Below are 16,802 nucleotides of genomic sequence, written 5' to 3' on the forward strand. Positions count from 1 at the left end.
GTGGCACTGCAGACCTGTTTGTAAACTTTTTTGCACAACAAAAATAAAGAATATAAAAAAAAAAAAAAAAAATGTGAGGGGGACACAGTGTCAGCAAGTGGGAGCTATAATTAGAATGAGTGAGGTGGACCACACAGTGCTGATGCATGGGAAGGAGGATCTAATGTCCCCCAGACTCCACCCATGGAATGTGGCTGATGGTCTGTGCTTATCAGGCAGGTGTGTGAGATAAATATACTCCACCCATGGGTGGCTGGTCTAATGAAACATGCTGGGCATGTACGTGCCATTGTCCACCCCAAAAAAATGTTGTCCAAATGTTGTGGCTAGTGGTCTCCAGACCCGTATTAACACTCCATTTTTTTTTCTAAACTATCTACCTCCTCAACATAATAAAATTGAGGGGGGAGGGGCAATATTCTAACACATGTAAAATAAAATATATATATACTTATCATTAAATATCTTCTTTCTTCAGTCCAAAAACATGCAAAATAAAAACTCATAATGCTACTATTAAAAGAAAATGAATCACAAAAAATACAAAAGAAAAAACACGCAACACCAAAAAAAAAAAAAAAATTAATTCATGTTGGCCCATTGAGGGCTCTGCCTAGGCTGAACTGAAGGTTTTTCCCACACTATGCAATCTCAGTCTGAGAGCTCTGATTTTATTAAGACACGGAGGCTCCTATTATGCTGCACTCTTTCTTTATTTACCTCAGCAGCAAAGAAAAATAACATTAACCCCTTAAGACAGCAGCCAAATGTACAAGTTGTGAACAAAAATTTTTTTATACAAACCACAGATTTTGACTATATGTCTGTTCAACAATAATTTACCTCTTTCATATTAAATGCACCCACACTTATTATATATCATTTTATTCAGGGGAAACAGGGCTTTCATTTAACATCAAATATTTAGGTATGAAACATAACATAATATGAATACAATACAAAAAAATGAGAGAAAATACGATTTTTTAAAATTGTCTTAGTTCTATGTGACATTCTAACTGTGAATGTCATAATACTGCTTGCTTTTACTGCAATACAATACACATATTTGTATTCAGCGATGTCTCACGTGTAAAACAGTACCCCCTATGTACAAGTTTTATGGTGTTTTGGGAAGTTACAGGGTCAAATATAGCATGTTACACTTTTCATTTTTTTCACATTGAAATTTGCCAGTTTGGATACGTTGCCTTTGAGACTGTATGGTAGCCCAGGAATGAGAATTACCCCCATGATGGCATACCATTTGCAAAAGTAGACAACCCAAGGTATTGCAAATGGGGTATGTCCAGTCTTTTTTAGTAGCCACTAGGTCACAAACACTAGCCAAATTTAACGTTAATATTTGTTTGTGTGTGAAAAATGCAAAAAACTAATTTGAAAGCCAATTTTGGCCAGTGTTTGTGACTAAGTGGCTACTTAAAAAGACTGAACATACCCCATTTGCAATACCTTGGGTAGTCTACTTTTGCAAATGGTATGCCATTATGGAGGTAATTCTTATTTCTGGGCTACTATACGGTCTCAAAGCCAACGTAACCAATCTGGCGAATTTCATTGTGAAAAAACTGAAACGCAAGCCTTATATTTAACTCTGTAACTTTTGAAAACACCATAAAACCTGTACATGGGGGTACTGTTATACTCAGGAGACTTTGCTGAACACAAATATTTGTGTTTCAAAACAGTAAAAAGTATTACAGCAAAAATATCGTCAGTGTAAGTGCCGTTTGTGTGCGAAAAATGCAAAAAAAAAATCACTTTCCCTGACGATATCATTGTTGTAATACATTTTACGGTTTTGAAACACAAATGTTTGTGTTCAGCGATGTCTCCAGAGTAAAACAGTACCCCCCATGTACAGGTTTTATAGTGTCTTGCAAAGTTATAGGGTTAAATATAGTGCTAGCAAATTAAATTCCCTATACTTTCGGCCTGGGTTGTTAGGCAGGTCCCGCAAATTGTCATTAATAAAAGGACCTAATTATGTAAAATGATTACATAAATATATATGTAAAATTATTATATATACACGTGTGTATATGTATATATATATATATATATATATATATATATATATATATATATATGTATGTAATTTTTTTTACAATTATTTTTATTTATATACAGGTATACATATAGTGATGTATACGTATATACTTAGGTATATACATATATATATATATATATATATTATTTCGTTCTACGTGTATTTTGATATCTATATATATATATATTAATATCAAAATACAGTTAGAACGAAATTACACACATATATATTTTTTTAATTATTTATTTTTTATTTTTTTATTTTATTTTTATTTTATTTTTTTACGTATTTACATATTTTTTTATTATAAAATATATATATAATTATAAATATGTATATATTTAATCAATATCCGTCTACGTGTATTGTGATATTAATATATATATATAATTATATATTGTAGCGGAGTAGAGGTACGATCCAAGGTAGCTCCGCTGGTAGACAGGAACAGCAATCCAATACAGGTATCAAACGGGTAGCGTGGTTATAATCCCTTCCCTCCAAGAACTAGACGACACATAGCTTGGAGGTCAACTGTCAGCTTTATTCACACAATTTCTTTTATGGCTTTTTCCCATGCAAGGGCGGTAACTCAAAACAACCAATCACCTCACAATCCCCTCCCCTCCCTCTCCTCCCCTTAGATTAGCAGGTAAATTAATTAGAGGGAACCGAGTTTTCCCCAGTTTCTGAATGTCCCCTAAATACGGGGGGTACGAGGATAAATGAGGGGTCCCCTGGTAGGTCTGCTCTGGGTGAGAAACATACTCAAATTTCACCCAGATCAGACCAGGGGTTCGGGAGTTACAGAGATTTTAAGATTTGACCGACTGCAGGGACACAGTAGCCGAAAACAGCTCCATAGATCCTGGCCCTGTAGTCGGTCTACTTCACTGAATAAAAAGTGCCGAACGGCTCAGCCATCCGACCCCAATCTTTGGTTCGGATGGATCCCCTAGACTGGGGAATGCAAACTACCGAACGGCGGGCCGTTCGGTAGTTTGGATCATACGGTTTGGTGATCCTGGAGGTCTGAGCGGTGTCTGGGTAGTCGAGCGTCCGATTTTAGTTCCAGACGCTCGACGACCAAACACCGCTGTTCGGCAGTTAAGATGGCCGCCGCCACGTGGAGATTAGGCGAACGGCGGCCACCCACGGACCCAGTTAACAATACGTGCAACATTGTGTCTCTCTGAACAGGAGACACACGACCACAGCAGGGTGGTCTGGCATTTCGGTACTTTTAATCGGTTCCCGAACCGGGTAAGTATATCTGGCTCGGGGACCGATTACATTAACCTGCTGGACAACATACATTATATACATAGACATATAGAGCTAAGTACAACGGCATTATAACTAAGAGTCTCTGGTGGCTGCTTCTGCCACAATGCTCCCCCAGAACCAAGCCAGCATACACAGTCTGATCCCAACGGATCGGCTTGGGGATGTCTGGAGGAGTACCCACAGATCACTTGTCCAGTTCTGTTTGTCGAGATAACCCGTCAGCATTTCCATTGAGCTTCCCCGGGCGATATTGGATATTGAAATCAAATGGCTGAAGCGCTAAGCTCCAGCGCAGCAGTCTGGCATTGTCTCCTGACACCCGGTTCAGCCAGACCAACGGGTTGTGATCTGTGAGCAGGGAAAATGTTTGTCCATACAAATAGGGCTGTAGTTTCTTGAGGGCCCACACCACGGCAAGGCATTCCTTTTCGATGGCGGCGTAGCTTACTTCTCTGGGTAAAAGTTTTCGGCTGAGGTAAGCTACGGGGTGTTCACCGCCATCGGCTCCGATCTGGCTCAGTACTGCTCCCAATCCGAACATTGAAGCGTCTGTATGGACGAGAAAGCGTTTAGTCGGATCGGGAGCAGCCAACACAGGGGCATTAACAAGGGCATTTTTTAGGAGTTGGAAGGCCTGTTCACACTCTGGGGCCCATACTACTAATTTGGGAAGGTTTTTGCGGGTTAAGTCGGTAAGGGGCTTGGCTAGGGCGCTGTAGTTAGGTACAAACTTTCGGTAATATCCTGCCGTCCCCAAAAAGGCTAGTACCTGGGTTTTAGTGCGGGGAGTTGGCCATTTAGCTACGGCCTCTATTTTGGCTGGTTCGGGTTTTTGGTGGCCGCTGCCTACTCGGTGTCCGAGGTATTGGACCTCGGCCATCCCTATATGGCATTTACTGGGCTTGAGGGTCAGTCCGGCTTCCCGGATGCGGTCTAGTACTGCTCCGATATGGTCTAGATGATCGGCCCAGGAGTAGCTAAAGATGGCTATGTCGTCTAGATAGGCGCAAGCGTATTCCTGAAACCCGTCCAATAGTCGGTCCACCATCCTCTGGAAGGTGGCCGGGGCGTTCTTCATCCCAAATGGCATGACCCGGAATTGGTACAGGCCAAATGGGGTGACGAAGGCCGACTTGGGAATGGCGTCCTCGGCTAGAGGAATTTGCCAATATCCTTTACAAAGGTCAATGGTGGTTAAGTATTTCCCCCTAGCCATTTTGTCTAATAGCTCGTCTATCCGGGGCATGGGATAGGCATCGGATATGGTTTTATCATTGAGCCTCCGGTAATCTACACAGAAGCGGGTAGTTCCATCCCGCTTTGGCACGAGTACTACGGGGGATGCCCAGGGGCTATCTGAATGCTCAATTACCCCTAACTGCAACATTTCCTTCAGTTCCTTGTACATGTTCCCCCTCACTGCTTCGGGAATGCGGTAGGGCGGTTGACGGAGTGGGACCGGATCTAGGGTTTCTACCCGATGGGTAGCTAACGGGGTATATCCCGGGAGGTTGGAAAAAGTGGCTCCTTTTTCCCTAATTAAACTTTGGGCCTGAGCTTTTTCCTGGGGATTCAAGCGGTCTCCTAGCTGTACGGCTGCGAGATCCTCTTGTAGCGTTTCTCGGGCCAGCATGTCAGGGAGGGGTAGGTTATCTGTGTCCTCTGCAGCCGAGGCGCAGATGGCGGATACTTCCTCTGTGCGCTCGTGGTAGGGCTTCAGCATGTTCACATGGAACATGCGTCGGTCCCCGGTCCCGGCGCAGGGGCCGATTATATAGGTGGTATCGCAGACCTGCTCTACCACCTTGAATGGGCCCCGCCAGGAAGCCTGCAGCTTGTCAGTAGGGACGGGGCGTAAGACTAGTACTTTCTGGCCGACCTGAAAGCTGCGGTCCCTAGCTCCCTTATCATACCAGTGGCGCTGGCGTGTCTGGGCCGCCTGGAGGTTGTTGCGCACAGCTCGGGTCAATTCCTCCAGGCGGTTCCGAAACTCCAACACATAGGATACGATAGGGGTGCCGTCAATGGTCGTCCCCCCCTCCCAGTGTTCCCTTATTAGGTCTAGGGGTCCCCTTACCCTCCTTCCGAACAACAGTTCGAAGGGAGAGAACCCAGTGGACTCTTGGGGCACCTCTCGGTAGGCGAACAGGAGATGGGGTAAGAACCGCTCCCAGTTCTTCTGAGTGGCTACGAACGTGCGGATCATTTGTTTTAAGGTCCCATTAAACCGTTCGCAGAGGCCATTGGACTGGGGGTGGTATGGGGAATTAAGGATAGGTCGGACCCCGCATACTTTCCAAAGCTGTTGCGTGACCTCGGCCGTGAATTGGGTACCCTGATCTGAAATGATCTCCCGGGGGATCCCCATACGGGTAAAGATACGCATGAGGGCGTCTACTATGGTCTCTGCGTGTACATTCGTTAGGGCTACTGCTTCGGGGTATCTAGTGGCATAATCTACCACGGTCAATATGTATTTCTTACCAGACGGGCTTTTTTGTTTCAGTGGTCCGATAATGTCTACCGCTACTCGGCTAAAGGGTTCTTCAATAATGGGCAGGGTGTGTAGTTTGGCCTTGTATCGGTCCCCCCGCTTTCCCACTCTCTGACAGGTATCGCAAGTATTACAGTATTGCTTAATATCCTGTGATATCCCTGGCCAGAAGAAGTTCTGTAGCAGCCGATGTTTGGTTCGGCTGATCCCTAGGTGTCCAGACAGGGGAATGTCGTGGGCGATTCGCATTAACTCTTGTCGATACTTTCGAGGCACAATTAACTGTTTAATGGGTACAGGAATCGACCCGGCTACTACCTTTTCTGCATACCGGTATAATAACCCCTTATCCCAAGCATATCTCTCCCCCTCTCTGCCAGTCTGGTCTTTATCTATTCTGTCCTTGTAAACCTGTAGGGACGGGTCCAGGGCGACCTCGCTACCAAATTCTAATGGGGCAGCCCAGGGTAATACAGTGTGATCAGGGGGGTTTGTGCTTACCTGAGCCTCAGAGTCAAGGTGGGGTGCCGTGGTGCGAGCCTGTTGGCGGGTGACGACCGGGTAAGCTTCCTGTGGAGGAGGCCGGGTAACAAACGCGGAAGTTAGCTCCCCCAAATCGTTCCCCAAAATCACATCGGCAGGTAGGTCCTGCATCATCCCCACTTCAATTTGTCCTGCCCCCGCTCCCCAGTCCAAATGTAGTTTAGCAGTGGGTACCTTGTATATAGCTCCCCCTGCCACTCGAACTGCAATGCACTCCCCAGTGAGATGGTTCGGGGCCACTAAATGGTTCCGTACCAGAGTGATGGTGGCCCCAGAATCTCTTAACCCCTCCAGCCGCTTGCCCTCCACATGGACCACTTGTCGGTGGCCCTGGCGGTTGTCTGAGGCCGCCTGGACCGGGTTTACCTCATGGAGGGTGCCCAAGGGTTCTGCTATTTGGGTAGGGGTGAAAGGTTGAGCCCAGGGCCTGCCCTGATAGCAGTGTACCGCGGCTCGGGGGGTGGTTGGTGGTCGTTGAGGGGTCCAGGCTGGTCTGGCCCGGTTTTGGGGACAGTCTCGTTGCATGTGACCCAGCTGGTTACATGCATGGCACCGGACAGATGCCCGGTTGTTGTACCGGGGGGTTTGAGACTGGTAGGTCCCCCCTGGTCGGGGCGGATTTACTGGGGTAAGCTGGGGAACAGCTGGCGTAGATTGCACTCTACTGGATACATGCTGTTCCCGTCGGGAGTCCTGATGCTCATCTGCTAGTTGAGCGGCCTCATGCAGAGTATGGGGCTTACGTTCTCTTACCCAGATCTGTAACTGTGGAGACAAACGTCGGTAGAACTGCTCCAGCATCATCAATTGCTTGATCTCTAGGGCCGTGACGGCTTTGGCTGCCTCAAGCCACCCGTCAGCTGCCCGTTGTAGGCGGTGTGCAAATTCTGCATGTGAGTCTTTTTCTGATTTGGGTAATTCCCGGAACTGTGTTCGGTATGCTTCAGGTGTAAGGGCATACCGTGCGAGCAAGGTTTGTTTTACCTTTTGATAGTCCCTGATATCCTCTGCCGGCATAGCTCGGTAGGCATCTGCTGCGCGGCCGGATAGGTTACCCGCTAGCACTCGTACTTGTTCTTCAGTGCTAATGGCATGTAGCTGGCACAAAAGTTCAAAGTTCTGTAAATAGCCATCAATGTCCCCCTCGGTATCATTAAATGCTTTGAATACCTGGTACGGTATTTTAGCTTTCGCTGGCGGGGTGGGGGCCGCTGTTGCGCTTCCCTGCGCTGATCGCTGCATAAAGAGAGCCTGTACATCATTGTACACCTGGTCTGCTTTCTGTGCTGCCATGGCTGGTGAGAATAGAGCCATCCTGGCCCTATATTCTCTGGTAAACTCAGTTTCTTCCCCCTCCCTTGGAGGTGCTGCAGCAGCTGCGGCTCTGTCTCCTTCCATGAGTTCTGCGATTAGGATAGCCTTTGTTTTGTTGCTTGCTATCCTCCCTCTCGCTTCCAGTAACTCTTTTAGCGTGTCCCGTTTCAAGAGGGTATAATCTGTTTCCATTCAGTCCTTTTTAATTCCTGCTGAATGCCTCTTGCTGTGTAGTACGATCCCGTCGCTTGCCACCAATTGTAGCGGAGTAGAGGTACGATCCAAGGTAGCTCCGCTGGTAGACAGGAACAGCAATCCAATACAGGTATCAAACGGGTAGCGTGGTTATAATCCCTTCCCTCCAAGAACTAGACGACACATAGCTTGGAGGTCAACTGTCAGCTTTATTCACACAATTTCTTTTATGGCTTTTTCCCATGCAAGGGCGGTAACTCAAAACAACCAATCACCTCACAATCCCCTCCCCTCCCTCTCCTCCCCTTAGATTAGCAGGTAAATTAATTAGAGGGAACCGAGTTTTCCCCAGTTTCTGAATGTCCCCTAAATACGGGGGGTACGAGGATAAATGAGGGGTCCCCTGGTAGGTCTGCTCTGGGTGAGAAACATACTCAAATTTCACCCAGATCAGACCAGGGGTTCGGGAGTTACAGAGATTTTAAGATTTGACCGACTGCAGGGACACAGTAGCCGAAAACAGCTCCATAGATCCTGGCCCTGTAGTCGGTCTACTTCACTGAATAAAAAGTGCCGAACGGCTCAGCCATCCGACCCCAATCTTTGGTTCGGATGGATCCCCTAGACTGGGGAATGCAAACTACCGAACGGCGGGCCGTTCGGTAGTTTGGATCATACGGTTTGGTGATCCTGGAGGTCTGAGCGGTGTCTGGGTAGTCGAGCGTCCGATTTTAGTTCCAGACGCTCGACGACCAAACACCGCTGTTCGGCAGTTAAGATGGCCGCCGCCACGTGGAGATTAGGCGAACGGCGGCCACCCACGGACCCAGTTAACAATACGTGCAACATTGTGTCTCTCTGAACAGGAGACACACGACCACAGCAGGGTGGTCTGGCATTTCGGTACTTTTAATCGGTTCCCGAACCGGGTAAGTATATCTGGCTCGGGGACCGATTACATTAACCTGCTGGACAACATACATTATATACATAGACATATAGAGCTAAGTACAACGGCATTATAACTAAGAGTCTCTGGTGGCTGCTTCTGCCACATATATAAATATTAAAATACACTTAGTGTATGTGTAAATGTGTGTGTCTATATATATATATATATATATATATATATATATATAAATGATCTAAGTATATTTTATTTGTAACTTTCATTTATTTTATTTTTAACTTTAAGGGGTTAAGAGGGGAGGAGAGGGGCAGAGACAGTGTCAGCCAGTGATTTTACATCACTGGCTGACACACAGGATCAGTGATCACAGTGACTGGCTGTCACTGTGATCACCTCCTGCAGATCACGGTAATTGGCCACAGGGGGAGTGCCTGGGTGGCCAGGCATGCCCCCCACCGCGATCCTGCCTGTAGTTACATGTGCATAGTAACTCTGATCGCAGTGACAGGCTGTCACTGCGATCAGATTGCAGGGAGAGGCTGTCTCTGCATTCAGATCGCAGAGACAGCCTCTCACTGCGATCATACTCTGCAGATCGCGGTCACTGACCGCAGGGGGACTGCCTGGGGGGCCAGGCATGTCCCCCGACCGTGATCTGCAGAGTGAAAATGCAGCGGCTCCATGTGTCAGCCGATTTTAAAATCGGCTGACACATGGTAAATACCGATCGCAGTGACAGCCTGTCACTGCGATCGGAAGCTGCAGACCGCGGTCCCCAGGCACAGGGGGGCTGCCTGGGGGGCCAGGCATGCCCCCCGACCGCGATCTGCACGCCCATGTGCCGCCGGCCACGTGGGAAGCAAGACCGCCCAGGACGTTCTATGGCGTCTTGCGGCGTTTAGAGCCGGCCAATTAAGCATGGCATAGAACGTCTTGCGGTCTTAAGGGGTTAAATCAGTATAAAAGAAACCAGTAAATAACATGAGGTATATCTTCCTAGCAACAGGAACAGCCAATCAGCATCCTCTTTATAGCATAATAGGCAGTGTCCAGTATACTACTTCCTCTTTCTTTGCTGCTACCTCAGTTAAGCGACACTGAGTCCCATGGTTCTTAACTGTGGGATCTTTTACTTTACTTTATTCATATAATTACTGTGGTTAATATAGTTATTATAGTTATTACATATTAATTATAATATTTTCATGTTTATAAATGTATTTAGTTACTTCATTTTAACTTAATATGATTTATTTACTTCATTTGCTTCAGTTATATGCTTTATTGTATATCCTTTGATAATTTCTTTCCCCTCTGACCTCCCTGGCCCCAAGATTACCATCAATTGGGGCTCAGGGGTGTCTTTTAGGATCTTTATCCCCTGAATAGTGCCATTGTGCTGTTTTTTCCCTTAATTTATCTGTCTGGCCGCTGCTCTGCCACCAACTTCCAGAAATCCAAGTTGGGGTTCAGTTATAGTGGCAGCCGGGCACCTCCTGTGTTTTTATATCACAATTGCTATTTTTTCATTATTGTGAGTACTTTCATTTCTTTATCCTCTAGTTATTTATTTATTTTTTACTTGAGGGTTACTCAACCCTTTCCTTTTGGTATTATTTTACTTTATTCATCCCCTTAGGTTTGTTTGTAAATTTAAGATGCAGTCTGACAGGATCTTTCTGTGCCTTCTGGGTCTACAGCAAACATGTAGATTAATGTAGAAGTCTCTCCAGGTATCTCAGGAGATGAGGCTGAATTTCAACTTCCATGGCAAAAGCAATGACAAGGCCCTGGTGTCAGGCCGCAATGCCTCATATAAGGCTAAACACTCCTCCAAAACAATAGAGATGGACAGTACTATACCTGTCACAGATGGCGCAATTAATTTACCACTGCGCAAAAGAGCTACTAGTCAGGCAAAATCTACTAGACTTTGGAAAAGGGCAAAAGCCTGATTGAACTCTGAATCCGAGCTCAGTGATATTGAGGAGGAGTTCCCCAAGTTCTATATGGAGGTGTACCTGTACTCACACCTGCTCTGCTTCAGCCTGGCCGCAAGGCCTCATATAAGGCTAAACACTCCTCCAAAACAATAGAGATGGACAGTACCATACCTGTCATGGATGGCGCGATTAATTTACCACCGCGCAAAAGAGCTACTAGTCGGGCAAAATCGACAAGACTTTGAAAAGGGGCAAAAGCCCACTTGAACTCTGAATCTGAGCTCAGGGATATTGAGGAAGAGTTCCCTGAGTACTATATGGAGGTGTTCCTGTACTCACACCTGCTCTGCTTCAGCCTGGCCGCAAGGCCTCATATAAGGCTAAACACTCCTCCAAAACAATAGAGATGGACAGTACCATACCTGTCACGGATGGCGCAATTAATTTACCACCGCGCAAAAGAGCTACTAGTCGGGCAAAATCGACTAGATTTTGGAAAATGGCAAAAGCCCAACTGAACTCTGAATCTGAGCTCAGTGATATTGAGGAGGAGTTCCCTGAGTCATATATGGAGGATTCAGAGGATATTTCTGATCCTGATTATGAAATTACTGATGAAGAGGATGCTAATTCCGTTTGGGATACACGTCCTGTTAAACCTACCAAGATTTAAGTAGATTATGCGGACTCAGGGACACCGATAGGATCTTGGACACTCAATGTGAACCCCTATTCGAACCTGACGACCCATGTCACCCAGTGGTCTCCTCAGACCATGTAGCCAAGTATATTGCATCCAGAGTATGCAAGCCTTTTGAGATGGCAAAGTGAAATAAATTGCGGGCTGAATGGCCACGCTGAACTGTCCCTGATGACTCATGTAAAACGCTATCAGTTGATCCTGAGATCATTCAATTCTGGAGTAAGACAGGATGGAAGCCATCTGAAGGCTTAGATTTTCATTGCAAAACTGTCAGGATAAAATCCTGGGCATCTTGGGCTTAGCAGCCAAGATCTTTGAAGCAGTAGAGGATGATCTAGAATAAGATTGCGCCATCTTAAGTGGTTAGATCCAGAGAGTGATTTAAGTTAGCAACGCCAACAATGCGGTTGTCACAGAATGCCACAAATTGATCTTGCTCAAGATTGAGCCCAAATGAGCCCAAATTTTTAACTATGGCTCTGAACAAGCCAGATAACACAGGCAAAAGGTTTTCTCTTTGGCAACTTTGGCAACTTTGTAAAAGAATTGGGCTCCTTTGTCCGGCTATACAAACAGAAGTTCTTTTAGACAGAACTTGCCGAGCAGATTTCTTTGAACAATGCACTATACCAACCTCATTCCCACAAAGTGGTCGACCCTGGGTTCTTAGTGGCCTAAGAGGTGCTCCTAAGAAGTTTTCACAATTTTCCATTCTTCCTTACTGATAGTGGGGGCAGGTTCACACATTTTCCCATGTATGGTCCCTCATTTAATCAATTGCTTAGGTTCTTCACACTGTGAAAGGGTATTGCATAGACTTCCTTTCTCTACCTGTTCAGTGTTCCTCATCAAGGGAAATATTTTTTTCCCAATTAGACACAGACCTTGTCTCCGTGGACAATCAATCGTAGAGATTCCGGCCCATACCCTGGGTTATGTGAGCAACCTTTTCTTGTTTCCCAAAAAAGGCAAAGGTATCTGTCCAGTGATAAATTTGAGACAGCTCAATAGTTATGAGCATATCAGCGCTTCCAAGATGGAAGGAGGGCATTGTTTAAGTGATCTTTTCCAACCAGCAGATTGGATGGCCAAATTGGATCTGCAGGATGCATATCTCACAGTGCCTATCGCAGTACAACATCAAGATCGAGAACTTCCTGCAATTTGCATGGTAGGGCAGTAAATAGAGGTTCAGGTGCCTCCCATCCGGACTGTCTTTGGCTCCATGGTGCTTCACCAAGCTCACGTCTTATAATATATTTAGACGGCATTTTCATTCTGGCTCAGTCTATTCAATTAATCCAGACATACCTTGCATAGACTTTGACTCTTTTCGAGAACCTAGGCTTCCTGATCAATTGGGAGAAATCCATTATCATTCCCACGCAAGAAATCAAATATCTGGGGTATATTGAATTATTGTAGATTCTACTCTTCAAACTCTACACCTTCCGGTGACAAAATTAGTCAATATCAAGAAGGAGATAGGCGAACACTAGCAACCTCTCAACTCTCTCTCTCAAACAACTGTTGAGAATGTTAGGCCTTCGAGCGGCATCTATACAGGCTATTTTTTCCAGGTCTTCTTGGCTATTGAGCCCTACAACGATTACAAACTTCATCTCAAGGGCAGCGCATCATACACAGATATGGTAACTCTGGACTCAGAAGCAGAGGATGAACTCCAATGGTGGCTTCTTCCCATGGAAGCTTGGAATGAGCGCACCATATTTTGAACAGCTCCAGATTTGATCATTAAATCCGATGCAAGTTTGCACGGTTGGGGTGCTCAATGCGGAAATATTTCCACAAAGGGCAGATAATCAAACCTGGAATCGACACTCCACATCAATTGTTTGGAATATCTGTCTGGTTCCTTTGCAGTCCACAGTTTCTCCCCAACTCAAGCCCAATGCGCTATCCTTCTGAAGATGGACAACGTGTCAGCAGTCCGCTACATCAATCACTTGGAGGCACAAAATACAAAATTCTGACCTACATGACTCGTGATTTATGGCAATTTTGCCTGATACACGGCATTTCAGTCACAGCAGAATATATTCAAAGTCTCTCCAACACTACGGCGGACTGGTATTCACGCCAACTCAGAGATTCCAGCAACTGGCACTTGGATTCTATGGTCTTCCAAGACATCTGGAACCTATAGGGTCTATTGGAAATAGATATTTTCGCTTCTTGTTTAAATGCTCAACTTCCTCGTTTTTTCAGTTGGAGACCAGATCCGATAGCACTGGCTATGAATGTTTTCTCCAAGGAATTACGATTTTCTGCCCTTTGCACTGATTCTGTTGCCTTTCCATCTACATCACCAGTCCGGCACCTGGTGATCGTGGCTCCTCTATCGCCGTCCCAACCATAGTTCTCTCCTCTTCAGGAGATGGTTATCGACCTTCCATCTCTCGAGTGCCTTCTTCAGGATCCAGACGGTGTACCTCATCCCCTTGTTCTACAAGGTCTTTTGCATCTCATAGTGTAGTCTATTTCAGGGAACCTTGGTCGGTCAAGGGAGTTTCGCAATCAACTCCCCAACTTATCAAGGGTGCATCCAACACGAGACAGGCTTATAAATCTGCTTGGAGCAGATGGAATAGTTGGTGCATGAAATTAAATTTAAATCCCATATCGGCTCCTTTTATGTCTGTCCTCCATTTTTCTGACTTCAATGCTGAAGGTAAAGCCTATCGCACTGTGGACCTTACTGATCGTCCATTTCTGCTGGCCATCAAAGTTTCAATTGGACGCCTGTCAGTTGACATCCTGTCAAATATTTACTTCTCTGAGGAATATGGTTTGCTCATCCATCCTTACCACGATACTCTGTCTTGTGGGACGTCTCTATTGTCTCGACATTTTTCTTGCAAGAGGTTTTTCTGACAACGAGCTCTTGAGGTGGTTGCTCGGTCCTTTACTCCAGAAGGTGTCCTCTTTGACATTTCACTGAGGACAAAAACCTCCTCTAAAATAAATTTTACCCAGTTTTCCCTGATAGATCTCTCCTTTGCCCTGTTGCATACTAATGGTTTTGTGAACATCGTTCCACTTCATTACGGAATCCTTTGAAATAGGAACTCTTCATCTCTTCCAAAAGTCTTCCAGTGTCTACTCTAGCCTGGTGGGTCAAATACGTTATGTCTCTAGCAGGTATTGATACCTATGTGTCTGTGCCTCATTCGGTTCGTGGGGCAATGGCTTCTAAGGCTTCCTCGATTGGTTGTCGCTTGGAGGATATTATGAGAGTGGCTGGTCTTCGGAGTCTACATTCCATGATTTCTACTTTAGACCTATTCAACACTTCACAGGAGACATAATTTCACAGTTTTGAACTAGCATAATAGGAGCCTCCGTGTCTTAATAACATTTACAGATTTTACTATTAACGTAAAGTAATGATTTTATTAATGACACCGAGGCGAGTATTATCCCTCCCTCCCATCCCTGGAGGTTTGGTCTTCTCTGGGTAAGTTGACTTCACGGTAAGTCTTTTTTGATTACTGGGTTTTATCCTTGTTAATGACTGTCAAGAGCTTAAGGTTTGACTAAACTGAATTTCATGTTATGTATATTTATCTGATATTCCATGTAATGCGAATTTATGCATAAATCCAGTTTTATACTTGGATATTACCATATTCTCCTTTCTCTTCCAGCTTGACTTCGAGATCCAGTTTAAGGCACATATACCCTCTTATTGGAGCCCACTTTTTATTTGGATTTGTTGTCCTTGTTCGGGATCGCAAGAAAGAGGAAGTAGTATACTGGACACTGCCTATTATGCTATAAAGAGGATGCTGATTGGCTGTTCCTGTTGCTAGGAAGGTATACCTCATGTTATTTACTGGTTTCTTTTATACTGATTTAATGTTATTTTTCTTTGCTGCTGAGGTAAATAAAGAAAGAGTGCAGCATAATACTCGCCTCCGTGTCATTAATAAAATCATGACTTTAAAATCTGTAAATTACTGATTAGTTGTCTTGTATTAAAATTCATGGATTCAGTTTCTTTAGCCTTGTGTTTTTCTTTTTCCATAGATATTTTTTTTAGATCAGTTTTTTCTTTTTCATTACTATCTAAATAGTAGCTGGGCATTATAGATGTTTAGTTGTCCATTTTTTTGGGTGGCTGAAGAAAAAAAGAGTAAAGAAGACATCTGATGGTGAGATTTTTTATATAAGCATTAGATTAATTGGAAGATCGAGTAGGCACAGATTTTTTTTTATTGGAGGAGCAGCCTTTATTTTCAAGTGGGTGGACAATGCCATATTATTCACCCCCAGTATATTCAAATAGAGGCCCTCACCCACCGACCATAGGTGTTGGCTTGGTGTACACTAAGTCCCCCTTTGGTAATCAATAATAGAACCACAAGTTTCTGCCTGTAGGTGGGGGGGGAGAGGGGACATAGGGTCCCCTCCCAGGTGTAATAATTAGAGCCCTTACCTGCTGACCACAGATGGGGGACCTCAACAGGAGATATGCAATAGTTCTGTTTCTCCTCTTCATTTGCAATGTTTGTCCTGGCTTTGTCTTGTCCGGTCTGAACTAGATAATCATTACATTTGCTAAATCTTTAATATAAACTTAAAATAAAATGGAACATCTCGTGAAAAACAAGTAACAAGGAAAATCAGTTGATTATCCAAGGAGAAATTGTCTAGAGTAAATCATTGATTTTGCGATTGCAAGAATTCTGCATACTATAATACAGGCGTCATATTTAAATTTCTGTCCATCAGTATAAAGAAATCGTCAACGTTACAGAAAATTATGTGAATCTGGTAATCCTAAACTATACATACTCTAATGCAAAATAATTTACGGTACTGGCACTCAATTTACCAAGATTGGGGCACACACTCCAAAAATACCCCTAGCAATATATACAAAGAAAAAATCAAAGATAATATCGCACTCTCACTTGAATGACGCTTAAACACGGCCTTTGAATGGAGGAGAGGTTCCTGAGCACGCAACCCGGGTGGATGCTGTCCCATTGCACCCCCCACATCGATATGATATCCCAGACCCACATCAGGATAGAGAGCCACAGAAGTAGGCCATAAGAATAACAACCTGAATATTCCACCGGATCACCACTATTATCTCAACACTGGAACAGTGGACATTGAGATTTACTTAATTGGTGATTTTTTCTGTTTTTTTATTTATGTTATATTTATATGTGCATCTGACATACATAGAGTTTTCTCAATATGTATTTTTCCCTTTTTTCACATTTTAATTTTTTTTTGTAATCATTTTTGATATTTGTTTTCTGCTTTCTTTCTACTCTCATTACATGCAGGTTGTGTGGTATTCACGA

Source organism: Pelobates fuscus, chromosome 7 (genome assembly GCF_036172605.1).
Source record: "Pelobates fuscus isolate aPelFus1 chromosome 7, aPelFus1.pri, whole genome shotgun sequence".
NCBI classification, from domain to species: Eukaryota; Metazoa; Chordata; class Amphibia; order Anura; family Pelobatidae; genus Pelobates; species Pelobates fuscus.